The sequence below is a fragment of the Pollicipes pollicipes genome, unplaced genomic scaffold, assembly GCF_011947565.3.
Source record: "Pollicipes pollicipes isolate AB1234 unplaced genomic scaffold, Ppol_2.1 Scaffold_7231;HRSCAF=8579_pilon_pilon_pilon, whole genome shotgun sequence".
NCBI classification, from domain to species: domain Eukaryota; kingdom Metazoa; phylum Arthropoda; class Thecostraca; order Pollicipedomorpha; family Pollicipedidae; genus Pollicipes; species Pollicipes pollicipes.
Window position 1 is genome coordinate 3,395,431 of NW_023597034.1, and position 18,062 is coordinate 3,413,492.

Consider the following 18,062-nt stretch of genomic DNA (forward strand, 5'->3'; position numbering starts at 1 on the left):
TTCCGTACGGCATGGCCAAGCTGACATGCAGGCGATAATTTTCTGAAGACAACTAGCTTGGTGCTCACCTTTATCGTCCATCGGGTGCTATGTTATGCACCATGAGTGCACAAAGTAACTTTTTCGAAAGTTTGAGGAGAGCTTGGGAGCTTGGAAATAGACGCACGGTTAGCGCATTGATTCTCATCTCCTAATTTGTAGACGTGCTTACAAAATAGTATATATCATTGAATACGGACAGATGTGGGCTTCTAAGAATATCATATACTAATTTTGTTACTGGCACTCCCAGAGAACCTAGTTATTTGACAGGACGTAATCTTTGAGATTATTTGTGGTCAAGGGATATGCACGATCCTGTAACGTACACATGGGCTAGTGTCTGAGCGCGCCGGCGTTTTCAAGCATTTGCCCAGGGGAAAACTTGTGCCGGAACGGTCGGCGTTTTGTCTCTGTACTAAGTTTTACAAAACACGACCTAGATTTTGCGGTTGAAATGCACGTCCACAAGCTGGATACATTTTCAATATTTCGGTTTAGGGAAAATGGTACCGCGGGCGGCTTTAGTCACCACTTTTCAGAAGTCGCGGTTGCAAATCGTTGCCACAATCCCTTGTTATTGAGTGACGGTGATTTACAGCGGTCTTGGTGGTGCCCACCGACTGCGGTGTCAGCCGGAATAGAAGCGGGGCCTCCTGTTGGAAACTGTCCTACTAACCGATTCTCTGCCCTCCCTCCTATGTCACTCAATAATGTACTGCATAGCATGTATATGAGCGTGCTCGCGCAATACGTAACACCGTGTCGACTCGATGCTCTTGGAGAAAGCGAAATGCCAACGTGGACCACAAGGCTGCCATTGCGATGGTATCTCCTCATCTGCCTTGCCCGTGATGGTGATTGTAAAGACACAGTACGAAAGGTACCGTTTTCCGCACATTTTGACAAGGTGAGACCATCAACCACGTCGGTCGACGGGCGGCTGATTATTTCCGGTGAATGTTGCCGGGCGCACCGTCCGAGCGGTACGCATCGGCGATGGATGACCGTCCGCGGGGCACGCACGAGGCGGCTCGGCTCGGCTCGGCTCGGTCGACTCGGCTCAGCGGCGCCCGGCTCCGGTCCCGTCAGGCCGCGGCTCCTCCTTCGCCCGGCTCCGGTCCCGTCAGATCCGCGCCTCCTCCTCGCCCGCCCGGTCCCGTCAGATCCGCGCCTCCTTCTCCGCCCGGCTCCGGTTCCCGTCAGATCCGCGCCTCCTCCTACGCCGGCTCCGGTCCCGTCAGATCCGCGCCCCCTCCTCCGCCCGACTCCGGTCCCGTCAGGTCCGCGCCCCCTCCTCCGCCCGGCTCCGGTCCCGTCAGGCCGCGGCTCCTCCTCCGCCCGACTCCGGTCCCGTCAGATCCGCGCCTCCTCCTCCGCCCGGCTCCGGTCCCGTCAGATCCGCGCCTCCTCCTCCGCCCGGCTCCGGTCCCGTCAGATCCGCGCCTCCTCCGCCGCTCCGATCCCGTCAGGTCCGCGGCTCCTCCTCCGCCCGGCTCCGGTCCCGTCAGGCCGCGGCTCCTCCTCCGCCCGACTCCGGTCCCGTCAGGTCCGCGGCTCCTCCTCCGCCCGGCTCCGGTCCCGTCAGATCCGCGGCTCCTCCTCCGCCCGGCTCCGGTCCCGTCAGATCCACGCCTCCTCCTCCGCCAGGCTCCGGTCCCGTCAGATCCGCGCCTCCTCCTCCGCCCGACCCCGGTCCCGTCAGGTCCGCGCCCCCTCCTCCGCCCGGCTCCTGTCCCGTCAGATCCGCGGCTCCTCCTCCGCCCGGCTCCGGTCCCGTCAGATCCGCGCCTCCCCCTCCGCCCCGGCCCCGGTCTCGTCAGATCCGCGCCCCCCTCCTCCGCCGGCGCCACGTGTCCTGGCCTCCGGAGCCGGCCGTCCTCAGCGCGTGCTCGCCGCGGCGCTCGCGGCTGCTCTGTGAGGGATGGGCGGCCGCTGTCCGCGTCGAAGACGGGGCGGCCGTTACGAGCCAGAGCAGGGGCGGCGGCGGGCTGCCAGCCGTCTGTTACACTGAGATTGTGTCCACGTCCGCCAACGCAGGCACGTGGTGTATACGTCGCGCATAAAGCGACCGCCGCCGCGGCCACTGGCTAAATCCTGCCGTTGCTGGCGTCTTGGCAGGTGTTTAGACGGCGCAGGCTCCGGTAATTTCGCCGAAAACTTAATCTGTGGTTTTGTACGACTTGACAGCGTGGATTGCCGTGTGCTCCTCGGCTGGGGATTTGATGTGCGCCGATGACAGTGACCTTGACCTTTGGTAGCGTGGATTGCCGTGTGCTCCTCGGCTGGGGATTTGATGTGCGCCGATGACAGTGACCTTGGCCTTTGGTAGCGTGGATTGCCGTGTGCTCCTCGGCTGGGGATTTGATGTGCGCCTACGACAATGACCTTGACCCTCGTCCCCAGGCCGACATCGACACATGCGACGATCGCGGGCGGTCACCACTGCACGCGGCTGTGGCTGCCGGTCATAAGGACTGCGCCAGGGCTCTGCTACGGCAGCTGCTTGCAAGGTGACCATCAATAATCCGACAGCGCGAAGATGTGCAGACTATTCTGTATTAGCCGTTTGATATCGAACACGGAATGTCGGAATGTCGGACTGTGATACAGGTAGTCACGTCTGGTAAATGGCTGAAGGGCATTTTATCTGGCATCCTTTGCAGTTCGAAGACGAATATAAGCTAGCGTAATGGGATGAACAACATGAGATGCATGCTGAGGAAAACAAGATTAACCTTATGCCCATAACAGAATGAATTAGTCCAGTAAAATGTGTGATACTCCTGCCGTAGTCTCTCTTCACTACACGAACGTAAAAGCAAACATTCGATTCAAATCACAACATCGTGCAGTAGAACAGTAGCAAAGAAAGCATCGCACACTTTTGTCTGGCTGTAATATATCGGGCAACTCTATTGCCGAGGAATTGCATTACCAGACGGCGTCCTATGGAACAGGATTGGATAGGCTTTAACATGGTGTTCGAGCGTTCAATGTAAACTTCCGATTTCTTATTTCAATTGATTTTGCGATTTTTAATTCAGCAACATCTGTTCATATTTGTGCATGCCTGCAGGATGGGTATATTGAGCGAGTTTGCGTCGACGATTTCGCAGAATTGAGTGTTTGTGGTCTTGCTTTTTGCAACTCGGATGTGCTCGTTAAAGCGCTCCGGGACGCTAAGTTTTATCTCGAGACAGCGACGCACGTGACCTGAATCGATGGGCGCCAAATGACTGCACTACATGACTACGGGCGCGCCACTACAGCCGGCGCACCCGTAAACCCTTAAACAACGAAGTGATCTGAATCGAGCGTAGACTTCATGTGCGTGTACTGACGGAGCCGACGGCTGAAACACATGAGTTTTTCTGGACTTGTTTGTCGTAGTATGAACATCAGGCTTTTGTTATTTTCCTTTGCATGACTTGCAATTCGTTCATTAGTGTGGTGCCCTGGGCTAGACACGGACAGTATTGTCACGAAGAGTTGAGGGATAAATGTGCTGAAATGTTTGAATTGCTGAAGGGCAAGGTAGGCATTGGTAGCGTTAATGGGTTTCGACATAATTGCATGCGTTTTGTCACGCAACGAAGTGTGCACGTTACGAATTCAAAAGCACGGCTGGCACGGATGTATGATATATGATGTTCACTGTGATCTTGTTTAAGTCCGCCCTCAGGCAGCTTCAAACTAATTTTGCAAAGCACCTGTGTGAATCACAGAAACACGTGTGTTTCCACAAATACTTGCTTAGCGTTCATCTTAGCTGTAAGTACTGCGGAAAAGTTTCTCAAAGCATTCCAAAGTATTGGAGGAAATTATCTTACGTTGCGTAACCTCGTGGAAATAACAGCTATTTAACATGTCACATTAAACATAATCGTGTAGACTCGCACGAGTGCGTAGATGTATCATGTGACATATTTTTCCTATGAAAATCAACGCCATAATTTTGTTTTATGATGCATGATGTGCTGAGGGCCGTGCGTGTGTCTAGGGGATGGTTGCATGATGTGTTGAGGGCCGTGTGTGTCTAGGGCGTGCCTGTATGACGTACTGAGGGCTGTTTGTGTCCATGACGTACCTGTATAATGTGCTGAGGGCCGTGTGTGTCGGAGGCGTGCCTGTATGACGTGCTGAAGGACGTTTGTGTCCGTGACGTGCCTGTATGACGCGCTGAGGGCGGTGTGTGTGTCTAGGGGATGGTTGTATGATGTGTTGAGGGCCGTGTGTGTCCAGGGCATGCCGAGCGCCCACGACCTGCCCGTGTGCTGTGCTCGAGGGCGTGAGTATCCGGGGCGCCTGGGCGGCCGTGCTGAGTTGTCGACTGCCGTGCGCCCCAGGCTCCAGCTGCCGCCACTCGAGTCCTCGGAGCTCCGCCAGCTGTTGGCCGAGTCCAAGACGGTGAAGATGTGTCCCGAGCTGGACGAGGTCGTCAACAAGAAGGACGGCACGGGACGGTGAGTGATGCGCGCGACAGGCGGCGACAGCTCGCCGGCCGACTGCGCCGTGCCGACGGCGACACGCCGGTGCTCAGGCTGTAGGCGCGCTCGCCGTTACAAGATTAGTGGTTATTGGTCCATGTGACGAGAGGATCGCTCAATTGCCGTTCGGTGTTCCGGTTATGGTTGATGGCTTAACTCAACAGGGAAGACACGCGGCTTATACTACATGGCGTCGACACTGATGGTAAAGACCCGTGTTGCATGTCGTCTAACGCCAGCCGACATCAGGAAGTGGCGCCTCGCCTTATTCAGTGCGCGCAGGCCTTGGGTTGTATTTACACGACGCCATATGACAAACGTAGTCGGGCGCCCCAAACCCAAATCATCATCATACATGTATTTACACGATAGCAGGCTATGACGGAAGCGGCCACAGCGTGGGATGATTTTTTTTTTTTTGGGGGGTGGGGGGGGGTTCTCGGCGTCAATCGATTGTGACGGGAACCAGTCTGCTATAACCCTCTTTATTGGTATCTTATGCTGAAAATAACTGACTTCCAGATACACGGAGGTACTGGCAATCAAGATATCAGGCAGTTATTGGGCTGTGTGACGAGTATGCTCGGCGATTCAAGCCGCGCTCAACCGTTAAGAGTATATGAGGACAAGTACGCAATCGTCATTCAGAAACCGTAGCGCGTGAAGACAGAAAATATTCTGCCATTATGCAGTCTACCATTAAAAGAATGACACAATAATCAGTCGTCCAAGCTACGACATAGCCTTACAACGCGATTCGCGGTATCTTGCTTCGGGTTCCTCGGCACACTAGAGGGCTATGCCGAAGGGTCTGCATTTCCGGCCACCCGGTGCCTTACCTCGCGAATAGCATAGCTGCATGCATTCAGGCTCCTGCATTCAAACGCCCGACACACGTGCGCGCTGAGGCTACCTGGAAGGTTTCTGACGATCCGCGCGAGTGTGCGGTTTAGAAGGTGACTGCTAGAGCACAGTCAGTGCGTAAACTATGGAGAGGATGTGTTCGCGAAACCGCCGGCTCAAAATACGGTCTAAGGCGGCTCTGTATTTTTAGCCGGAACGAATGTTGGGAATGTGCAGGGCTACTAATGTCTTCAGACCTGCTTTGTTTGGCGCTGTCCTGAAATACTGCATTGAAGCTGATGTTTGCTGCGCCGTGCTCATTCCGGCGAGTCTGGCCTGATGTGTGTTACGGCTGTGGCGTGCAGGCTCTCGTTAGCACGCTCCCCAGGGGGTCACTCAGCTGGTTTGCAATGCTGTATTTTGTATCTCATGCATAAGGATCCCTCGGCATGGGCTACAATATATATAATATATATACTATATATATATAATATATTATGTGATCTATTCTGTTCATCCTTCCTTGAGGCCATGGACGCAAGTATGAACACAATCTCTTCGAGTCGGAAACCCTTGCGTTCTTCTCCATGGATGAATAGAACCAGAATGGACTTAAAACTTGGGTCACCAGCTCACGTCCCACTAAGGGTGCCCAACATGCTCAATTTCACGGCGGTATTCACCTGCTCGCGCATGCTGTCATGTATGAGCGGTGGTGTCACGTATAAGATTGCTTTTTCACCTTTTTCGAGCTCCTCGCGGAACTGGTACGGCCAAGCATCGAGAACGAGCCGCACAAACGGGAAGCGGCGGTCCGCTGTACCAGGCACCCGCTTCCTGGAAAGGGAGGGGCCATTTTAGCTAGACCACACTCCACGACTGGGATCAGAGGGGGACGCCTGCGCCTTCCGCATTTGCAATAACGGTGCCGCAGCTCTCCGCTGCTGTTTTGAGCACGGATGTCCCTAGAGCTGTTGCTGTCAGCCTTTAGCTTGTCACTTTGTCAACCTTTTGTTCGTTTACTTTTAACCTTATATGCGGGAGGGGTCAGGGGACCGTTTGACCTAGCCTTTTGCCTTTCAGGCAGGCCTTTACGCTTTGCCGTGCGTTGGGTGTTAGCATGTGGGAGTCTGAATGATTGCACTGATGTTCTTGGAAGTCGATTTCTAACCTTATGTTCTATACCAGTCGTGGAGGCCTTTCTGCATGGGCTGTCTGTGTTTTTAGCAGCCATTCGGATTGTGCCGTGTGCCGGATGTCAGGACGTGGGGACCCCGGATGGTTTGTCTTAAATTATATGAGAGGGCGAATGAACGAATCTCTTCATGGCGTTTTAATGGCGTAGTGTGCGCAGGTTTCTAACATTTTCTGTATTTCATGCGCCTTAGGCTGTTAAAAAGTTTTGTTTCACATTAATCACTTGTGACCATGAGCACTGCAAAGACATTCGAGCATTATCCAATATACCCCAATGCTACTTAATCTGTACCTTCCGATATCGTCAAGGCCGGATATTTTCAGCGCAAACATTCTGTTTTATCAAGCAAAATACATTTCTATTGATACATTCCGCAGCCAAATAAATGGCCGTGTAGTTTTTTAGGAACATACGGAATAAACTCCCCTGACCGCTACGCTCTGCGAGATAAGACTAGGTAATGGAACTAGCGCCTCCATTCTTGCCGATCAAGAACGTGTGGGCCTCTCGCAGAAGCACCAAACTCCCGTTCGTTCATCCGCGCACCTGTTTAGCTGCCGCTGATTCCGTTCACGTCATCCGTGTATTTCCTCCATCAGTTCTCAGTTTTTCACATGCGCTCTGCTCCGTCATGTGTAAAGCCGACATTATGTCACGCTGCGGTATACGGCAAGCGTGGCGGTGCCCCCACGTACCACGCTGCTTCGTCGCGCCGTCTGCCCGTCCAGCCCTCGTGGAACGGTCTGTCTCGTGACACGCTGGGATGGCCTTCCGCGTCCTTAAGGAGAAATCTGATCACCGATACCGGCTTATGCCTGTGTGTCTGTGTTCCTAATTACGATGGCGGCCGCGGGCTCAGAGAGTCCGACCCCAGCTTTGAGAGCGTGGTCAGCTGGAGTGGCTCGGCCCGTCTTGGCCTGTTGGCCGCGCTTTTTCAAAAGTTTGCGTCTTTGCAACCTAAGTCACTCGCCACTTATCGGTTGGGACACTGAGGGGCATCAGCAATCGGCCGGGAAGCGGTCAACGCCACATTTCCCAATTCGGCCTCGAAGACAGGTTGGGCCCGTGCCGATACAGCTTAGGCCATGTGAACTGCGTCGGCAGAAAGGCCAGTTTTGGGCGTGATCAATATCGCCCCCTTTTCGTAATGATTTGTCGCTGGCAGAAGCGAATAGACCATTCCAAGCGCTTCAGTTTAGTCAGTTACAGTGTTGACAGACTGTGCTGGGTTCAAGGGGACCGACAGTTAAATCACCTGGGTTTTCACGTGACTCGCGGTCACAGACCATTGCAACACCCGGTACCATGATTACTGCGCCTGCGCCTGAAAACCTCGCGAAAGAGGGGCATGCCCAATGCGATAATACTGCCTGTTTGCATGTTTTCTCAAAGGCGATTGGCTTCATTTGCGTACGTCATGGTTTCCTGTTCGCTATGATTGCACTCGCCTTTGTGCCTTTTGGCTCGCCCCACGCTGCAGGGAGCGTGTTACTGTTAATTGCAATATGATCGCAGCTGCGTACTGAATCTCATTCGTCTGTGTACGGCTCCAGCGTGAGGGATCCTGCGATGACGACGCAAAAAACCGAATATTCACCAACAGAGAGCATGCATTACTGATTGCAAAGTACCGTCTGTGCTACATGCGCAGACGTTGCACAAGACCTCGGCTTTTCCGTGTATGTGGTTGATAGCGTTAAAAGGAATTTTTCATATTTGAGGATATTTAAGCAAACATCAGATATGTTGATACAAGCTCCCTTAAACTATTGGCATCCTATGCAAGTGGAAAAGGCTGGTGTAGGCAGCACGATTCTCTGTTTAGTAAATGTACTGCTCAATGTGTCATGGTTTGATTACGTCATCGTTCCTTGCACAACATTGATTGATTGAGATCCAATTGATGGCAGTTGCGTCTGGAAATCGCGCTCACGAACGCTAGATATGAACGCCTGGGCAATGATGTTTTTGTTGACCTTGATCGCCGCATGGATTGTGGAATGGCAGGATTTGAATGACGTTATTATGATGTCTTGAATGCCAAGGTGACCTTGAAACACTCCCCGATATACCTTTCCCCATTTTCGTGGGCGTGTAGCTCAGAAACTAGAGGGGTCTAGGTCTTTAGAAGGGCAGTATTGTTCGCAGCACCGAAAAGTCGTCAAGATGGCTGTTTCAGTTCAAAACCCCATGTACATGTGGAACACTCTCTTTAATATATATGAAATGAATGTAAAAAGCAGCAGGCAGATGCCGAAAATTGGAGGATGAGAAACTGATAGAACCAGAGGATGGCTTGTCTGGGAGTCGGTGGGCAGGGTCGGGTGCCTCGAGACGTGACCACGTGACCCTGAGTGGCAGCCTTCGCGTGCCTCAAGACGTGACCACGTGACCGCGCTGGGCGGCAGGACACCGCTGATGCTGGCTGTGGAGAACGGCAGCGCGGAGCTGGTGCTGCTGCTGCTGGTGCACGGCGCCCGGCCGGGCCTGGCTGACGCCGAGGGACGCACGGCCCTGTTCCGAGCGGTGAGTACGCTGGAGACGGCGCACGTGACAGCATGCTCAGGCTGATCCTTTGTCGCCTGCTGAGATGTGCGAGGAGTGCTAGGTAACTGCCGCACATAGGTGAGTTTGCTATCTCATTGTCCGAACGGTTACCTAATGCATGTTTGATTTTGTGTAATACTGAACCCAGTAGGTTCAACTCCAGCCTGTTGCCATAACGTGAGGTTGACAAACTAGGCTGATATTGAACACTATGGTGGACATGGTGGGTTGCGATAACCACTTGGCCATTGTGTAAATTCGCAATGCAAGGGCTTTGCTGTGAATGTGTACTGTATATGGTATACACAGGCGATTCATTAATGCAGTGGGTCCGCCAACTTAACTTATAATACTGGGGGAACTCATGTAAAACCAAGACACAATGGTATCTGGGTTTTACAGCGCAAGGTAGGTTGGGCTAATTGCTGCAATAACATTATGACTCATTGTGTGGTTGAATGCGAATTTGAATGCACATTTTCTGAGCTATTTTCGTGCTTCATTCACTTTTTGTCTCTTTAAGTCTTGTGCATTTTACCCTAAGCGTATTCTAGGCTAAACAATGCAACGCCATTTACAAGCATAGCGATTGCCAGCAAATCAAGAACGCATTTTGAAGCAAATTTAATCGGCGCAGATCCCTTTGCCCCATGAGGGCTAACTGATTAGTTAGACGCCCTGATGAAGAACATTGTTGAGTGCGGGGGCGCTCTGAGACCTGGAGATGGAGAACATTATTGAGAGCAGGGTAGGTCTGAGACCGGGAGGTGAAGAACATTTTTTAGAGCAGGGTAGGTCTGAGACCGGGAGATGAAGAACAATCTTGAGAGCGGGGTAGCCCTGAGACCGAGAGATGTAGAACATTTTTGAGAGCAGGGTAGGTCCGAGAGTGGAAGATTGTAGAACATTCTTGAGAGCAGGGTAGGTCTGAGAGCGGGAGAGTAGACCATTCTTGAGGGCAGGGCACGGTTGAGACCGGGAGATGTAGAACATTCTTAAGAGCAGGGTAGGTCTGAGACCGGGAGATGTAGGAACATTGTTGAGAGCAGAGTAGGTTCTGAGGCCGGGAGATGAGTAGAACATCCTTGAGAGCGGGGGGTAGGTCCGAGAGCGGGAGATGTAGAAACATTCTGAGAGCAGGGTAGGTCCGAGAGCGGGAAATGTAGAACATTCTTGGAGCAGGGTAGGTCCGAGGGCGGGAAATGTAGAACATTCTTGAGAGCAGGGTAGGTCCGAGGAGCGGGAAATGTAGAACATTCTTGAGAGTAGGGTAGGTCCGAGAGCGGGAAATGTAGAACATTCTTGAGAGCAGGGTAGGTCCGAGAGCGGGAAGTAGAACATATTGAGAGCAGGGTAGGTCTGAGAGCGGGGGATGTAGAACATTCTTGAGAGCAGGGTAGATCTGAGAGCGGAGATGTAGAACCATTCTTGAGAGCAGGGTAGGTCTGAGACGGGAGAGCGCGAGTCGGCCGATGGAAGATACTGACCGAACCAGAGGTGACAAAAGCGTTAGCGAGAATGCGCAGGAGCAGGGCACCCTGTGGGTAAAGACAGGACCGCTGTTTCCTGTCGAGACGGCAATGGCAGCAACCGTAATAGCGTAATGCGCCCCATTCGTTGAGGTGGTTGAGATAGTGCACATCAGTCATCTGTGTGTGATACGCGGGCGCCGCCCGCGGTCTTCGGAGACACTTTGTTGTGCAGTGCCAGAAACAAAACAAGGGCTACCGGTTTTGTACGTGACACCGGATGTGTGCGTTGGCATTCGCCGTGCCGTCGAGAAAACGGCGCTGACGGCCATGGCGAGTACTGGGTCCCCAAGTGGAAATCGCTAAAACTAAGACGAATTATCGTCAACTGATGGGCAATAACTAGCTGGAGTCGTCCACGCTATATGTGGCTAGAAATGCCTCCACTGACAGGATCGTTGCGGGTGCCAATGTAGGCCAATCGTATGCAGGATCGATTGACAACCGCAACATCTATTTCTGCTCAGTCGGAAATGAAATATCCTTTAAGCAGACATATGGTGGTCTGCGGTGTGATTCTATTGCGTGAGCTTCGTTTCAGTGCGTACTCGCATTTGATTAACCAAGGACCGTTCTACATTGTTTTGTTGGAGTTCAACTCTAGCAATGTCGTGCTCAGTGCCGTTTAATGCGGGAAGACTTCGATTTATTTTACGCCATCTCAGTGGGCAATAGCTCAAACATCTGGATTTGCACAAATACATGAATGCCGTTTTCATGATTATGACGTCCCTTATGTGAAGTGAATGTTTGGTATCAGTGAATATCCTCCTGTGAATGTAAGCTCTCCCATTAGTATACCCTGGTAATTATCACCCTTACTTGGTTTCAAATAGACCAGTCGCTAGAGTAAGTTGTGCGAGCAGCGTGACCGGAGTCCTCGGTGACGGGAGTCATTCTTAGTTTGAAGATATTAAAGCAAGCATCACATGGGATGAAACAAGCGCATTTATGACTATTGATACACTTTTGAAGTGGAAAAGACTGTTCTTGACAGCACAATACTCTGCTTAGTAAACATGCTCCTCGATGCGCCATGGTTTGACTACGTCATTGTACCGTGCACAACATTGATCAAGATCTTAGGCCGTTTTTTTTCTGGAAATCACGCTCACGGACATCAGATATGAACGCCTCGGTAGCCATTTTTTTTGGGGGGGCCCTGATCCTCTCATTGGCTTATGAAGCGGCAGTATTGAGTGACGTTATTATGACGTCATGAATATCGAAGGTGACTGAAGTACTCTCCCCATTATGCCTTTTTCCTTTTTCGCAGACGTGTAGCTCAGAAAACTAGAGGGGCTTAGTCCTTAAGAATTGCAGGGTCGTGAACAGCACCGAGAGGTCTCCAAGCCTTTCAGCTTAAAACCCATACAAATGAGGTACACTCCCTTTAACATCGATTGTTAGGCGTACACTCGCCCTGCACCCAACAGGATCCAAACGGGGTGTGTTACTCAGTTTGTCAGCGAATAATGCTGCTGGTTTATAACGTCCCATGCAAGGCCATTGTGTGACGCCTGCGGTAAAGGCTGACTGGGAAGTACAAGGCTCTCGAAACGTAAGCACAGGCTTGCAAAAAAACCGATGCTGCTGTTAACATGGACGGCTGCTCATTGTTGTGATATACAGAATAGCCACCCGTGAGTACGCCTCCAGACGTAAGATGAAGAAATAATGAACTCGGATCTCAAGGCCACCTTTCCGAAGCAGTTTCTAGCAGTTTCGGTTTCAGATTTCTACGAAAAAAACAAAAAACAAAACAAAACACCATGGCCACTTTGCTTCCTAACCCCACTCGCAGACGGGCATCCGCGGTAACGTGTCGTGCCGTGACTCGAGGCCGCAGGGCTGGCCGAGACGCCATGACTCGAGCCCGCAGCGCTGGCCGAGACGGCGTGACTCGAGCCCGCAGGGCTGGCCGAAGACGGCATGACTCGAGCCCGCAAGCGCTGGCCGAGACGGCGTCCTGCTGCAGACGTGGAGCGCGCTCCGGGTCGGCCGGCGCGTCCGCGACTCCGGTCCCGGCCCCGGCCCCGGCCCCGGCCCGCCCCGTCCCGTCCCGGCCCCGGCCCCGGCCCCGGCCCCGGCCCTGGCCCCGGTCCCGGCCCGGTCCGCCAACGTCGCTGCGGGGACCAATCAGCGGCGCCATCGGAGTGTTAGATGACCTCCATGCGTGCCGGACAATGGGCCCACGCCCGCCGTTGGGGGGCCTGGAAGGACCCTCCACCGGTCTCCGGGGTGGTGCTGAGGCGAGCGGGCTGAGGTGGGAGAGCAACGGCCAAAGCGGTGGTGGTAGGGTTTTAATTTGTGCGTGGATGGAAAGGAAGTGGTGACTGAACGGCACATTTACGACGGAGGCGTAACGGCAGAAGTATTGTGTCTTTGCAATAGGAGCTTTGCTCAAAACGCTGTGCCGCTAAGCTGGTATGTGGTGGTGCTTCCTCGTTTTCATTAGGATTCAGTCAGAGCCAAGTGGAATGCCGCACGGAAATATTTTGGTAGCGATTGTTTTGGCTGCCAATAGCAAATGGAAGCCAAAAAGAAAATGCATGTGAGTACGAGAAATTATGCGACTATCCCCGTATGCAACCTTGTGAGAAATATGATGTCAGTCGCTTGTTGCCCCGCACTGGACGCTAGGCGAGGGCATATACAGCACATCGTGGAGATTTAGCAGGTCGCGCTCCCCCCCCCCCCCCAAAGTCCCGAAATACACGTGTGATATTGGCCGCAGCTGACGGCCGCGTTTACTTCGAAAGCACGTTGAAGAAACCCAAGGAAGCACAAGGACGAACACACAACAACTGTTTTTATGAAGCTGTGATAAGGCCACGAGCAGTTATTATTTGTACAGTACTGTACAGTTATTCACATTTGCTGTCACTGGCACTCTTGGTTTTGGAACTTCGGCCTTAATTTCCGTAGTTGTCTAGCAGTGGCCCGATGCGAGCAGTCTTCGGGTAAATGCATTATCTGCGACAAACCATATGATGGAGGTTTGTCGGCTTTGGCACGCAGCGCTATTTGCGAATAGCTTTTGCTGGGCTACCCCAATTGCCAGATGTGTTCACCACCATGTCGTTGTAGCTACGCGTTAAATTATTTCCGATTTTCGACCGCTGAGAAATTGGTTATGAGAGTGGCCAACCAAAACATTTCAGTCGGGAAGTCGATGGTTTGTGTTATGAGGCACGGTTTGGGAACTGCGATCAAAGTTCACATAGCATGCGAATATGATGGATGTTGGATACGATGAACCCGCCTCTACACCTGTGCAGTCGTGGCCCAGCCGTTCCCTGCCCAGGTGGCGCGGCGGAGTTGTATTGGAGAGCGGTTATGAGTCGGACAGCGCTGGGATCGCTTGATGATTGTAGACGGCACATTCGTGTACCGTGCAGTTAGTTTCACGTGCTCACATGCTCGGGTCGCGCGGATGTGACACCAGCCACTGAACACCTCGAAACCGCGGATTAATGGTGGCCGTTCGAGGGCGCGCATCGGCTCCACACAGCGACCCGGTACGTTTTTTGCTTCTCCTCTGTCAAAACGTGTTGGTTTCTGTCGCCGGGTCCTACACCGTTGTCGGTTTGCAGCCCATTTACGACAGGTCACGCATGCGTAGACACGCGGTCATGCGTGCGTGTGGAAGTACGAGACCGCTAGACCGAGACCGCTGTTGCACGATGCAGAGTGGGAAGCCGTGTCTTAGCCTGGTCGGATCGTGACGCATGAGAGGGTGCGCCCAAACGTTCGATCGGGCTGCGCTGGCTGCCAGCTGGGATGTGACTCGTGTGTGCAAGAGTGTACGGGGCCTGGTGACTGGGATTCTCACTTCTTCGGTTGTGAGGTTGCTGGGAGGACGGGGTTCACCAGGTTACACTAGCGGAGTTGTGTCAGGGAGGAGCAGCCACGGCTATGGTCTGTGTAGTGGGTGTGCCAGAAGGACAGGGTTCACCAGGCTACACTAGCGGAGTTGTGTCAGGGAGGAGCACAGCCACAGCTATCGGGTCTGTGTTAGTGGGTGTACCGGAAGGACAGGGTTCACCAGGCTACACCAGCGGAGCTGTGTCAGGGAGAAGCATGGCCACAGCTATCGGGTCTGTGTTAGTGGGTGTGTCCGGCTCGTAAGCCAGTGAGGCATGAAGGAGGAGCTGCATGCTGCGTTCAGGGGCGTCGCCGAAGTTTGACGCCGTAGTGGGGCCGTCGATGATGGAGGGTCCGGCGAGCGTCCGAACTAGTGCCCTTGGGGGAATAGGTGATAACTCTTTCGGCTATTGATTGTCTGCGCACTCCACCGCACAAGGCGGCTCGTTGGTAGCTAAATAGCGTATAAATACCAGCGCCGCCCTGTTTGTCCGTGCACAGGCATCTGCCTGTCCAAATTGGGCACCCACGTGGCGGCCTGGCAACCGGCTGAGAAGTGCTTGTTTGAGCCCGTCTTGTTGCGGCGAAGTCCGCTTGTCAGGGGTGTCAATCTCTGCCCTGTTGGCGTGTCCGCCGACAGGCTAGCCATCCCAGCAGGCAGGAGCATGCCGTCGGTAGCAGTGTTCGTACCGTCCGGCTCGGCTTGCAGCAGAGCATTGCCAAACTTCTTAACGAGGCGTCCGACCTACGGAGCCAGCGTGCGTTTCCGTACCTGTGTCTCCTTCATGTTGCAGGTGGTCGTTGTCGTTCAGTTTTGTTTCAGCGGCCGGTGAGCTTCGGTAAAGGTCATGGATAGGCCGTTTCGATAGGCCGTTTTTTACTCTTCGCTGGTAGAAGCTACGCCCTGACACCCAAGAAACTGGGCGTCCGCACCAAACAGACGTCTTCAAATCGTTCTCCGATGTGAACGCACCAGGATAACAATGTCTGTCCGACTGCCATGCTGACCGAAGCAGCTGTCCCGAGCTGCCTACTGTCGGTATTTCAGAAGTCAAACTAAATGGACCCCGTTCAGAGTTCCCGAAGTGGCTCTCAGTTAGAAAATAGCCATACTCTGGCAACAGGCAGCAGACCGCCGAGCGAGCAGACCATGGGTGCATTCGCAGCGTACCAGCGATGCTCTTTGCTGCATAACGTCACATATAATCTTTGCCGGACGTGTTCGCAGCGAGTCTCATTTTTGTTTACATCTTCGTAGCTGTCGTAACAATAATTGCGCGCGTAAAGACACAAGTTTCTGTTTTGCGGGTACTTTAAGTGCTGTTAAGAATGGAAACTGCAAATTTTGCGTCTTGTGACGTGTAAACCACTTTTCTATTGCTCATGGTCCGTACTGGTTGTGTAAGTTGACCTCTTGTAACTGAATATGCTGCGGCGTGACTGTCTCATTCCGATCGAGTCGTGGAAAAAGGTTCTGCACGTCCGGCAGGGTCTCTACGGGGCGTCACGTAGAATATTTGTCGTGCGGGTCGCCGCGAATACACCCTGTGCCTCTTGCGTTGGCTTGGCCGTTTGTCGCTGAGTCGTTCTCCCGAGTATGAATCGTTTCTAGCACTTGAAACCTGCTCGTCCGTCGGAGCAACGGGCGGGGACGACGGTGTTGTCGACCTTGGGCAAGAAGCTGCCTATTCAGTTGGCTGCTGAGGGTCTACTCGAGGTGGTGATTAGGGCATCCATATTGCGGGTGCATTGCCACACGCCTGCCGTGGTCGTGTTGCCCTCCTACGGCAGTCAACGGAGCTGGCTGCTGGTGGTCGACGACGCCACGACCCCGACCCATTGCTGACATTCGGAGCTCCAAGCTCTGAAAGCGGTTTATTATGCCAGCCAGCCAAGCGCAAATGTAAACGAACTGTCGGCTGTTGCGGTTAACCAACACAGGTGAAGGAGCTTATGTATAAAAGCTTAATGACAAGGACGGCACTCGCTACCATTTATGTAGCACGTCAAAGTTTTGATACATTGTTGGTCATCAGACACAAGGGTGCAAATGTTCAGTGAAATAAAACTACGTTTAACAGACTTCGCTAGACGAGACAGTGGTCATAGATCACACAATTAAACACGACTTTTTTGCGCGCAGACGGAACAGCGTGAAAAATGCAAAATCATTACAAAAAATATTTTAGACTCCACACGAAAAGGCTACTTTATAATCTGCGATGGACATGCTGACCCCATGCTATTGAATGGCGGATTCTTTTGGCAAACAGGAAGTGATTCGAAAATCTGAAAACCGAAAAAATTATTGCGACGCCCTGATACGGAAAACATTTAGTGGCCGTTTTCACGAAAGATTGCGATGCAAACCTTTTTTGGACTTCTGACAGTTGTCAGCGCTTATTTTCTTACCACGCACGTTTTATCAGCGATTTTCTTCTAAAAATGTTTCGCAGAGATAAAAACATGTCTGCGAGGGTGCATAATGTAATACAATTTTGGTTTCCCCCCTTCAGCGAGATCAGGTTTTTGTAGACTGGTGTGCTGCCATATCTCTTTCTTCCGAAACTTCAAAACGTTGAAGAACACTCCGTGGCAACTTTGACGCAGAGGTGCCAAAGCAAACTAATATCCTTGAGACGTCTCTTTCCATAGACGTGCGGTAGAACTTACAGTACTCAGAGATTACTTATAGTACTGGCAGAGCTTACAGGACTTACGCACCGTAATGTGATCCAAAATGAAAGGTCCTTGAATGAAATGATGCTCAAGCCCGCTGTGCTCCACACAGCACCGGCGTAAACAATAACGGAGCAGCCGGCACCAGCGGTCTCGACCGATGCACATTGCTGATTGCCATGCCTAGTATTTGCCCAGAATTTGGGTGAATTGAAGATATGAGCTGATTTAGGAAGGGTCTTGTTCAATATAGTAAACTTTTCCTTATTTGGATGCTTGTGCTTCAGCGATTGCATGTGGATCGAATTGCATGAAAAGTATTTTCCTCGGTTAAGTGTCAAGTATGTACTAAAACTTTGTAGAAGCATCTTACAGGCGTTCTTAAAACATTTCAGTGCAATAATCCATCGTGAAAACGGCTAATGTTAAAGTGAATACCGCACACAAACTAGTGGTTTTGGATGGACGAAGTGTCTGGGTTAGAAGAATGTCACCTGTGCGGTCAGACCTTCCTAAATGCTGCTCCAGTCTGCAGCGCAAAATACGGATGGTTAGACCCACGCAAGATGCTCTACATGAAGCACAACAATAGGTATAAACGACTGCAGATACAAAATTTGGAAAGGACCCCAGTGACAGAATGCTTGGACTGCTTGTCTTTTAACTTGGAGAAAGATCCAAAGGTGAAAAAGTTGCTAATATGATTCTTGGGGACAGAAAAGGGTAAAATTTTGAAGTAAGTTCGCAAGCTCGCTTTTCATTTGTATGTACTGCTTTCCAGAATTGAGGAATGACAAAGTTCTCTTTAGTCATAGGACTTTTTGAACGGCGGGAACTTTTAGATATTGTTTATCTAAGAAGCTCTCGATT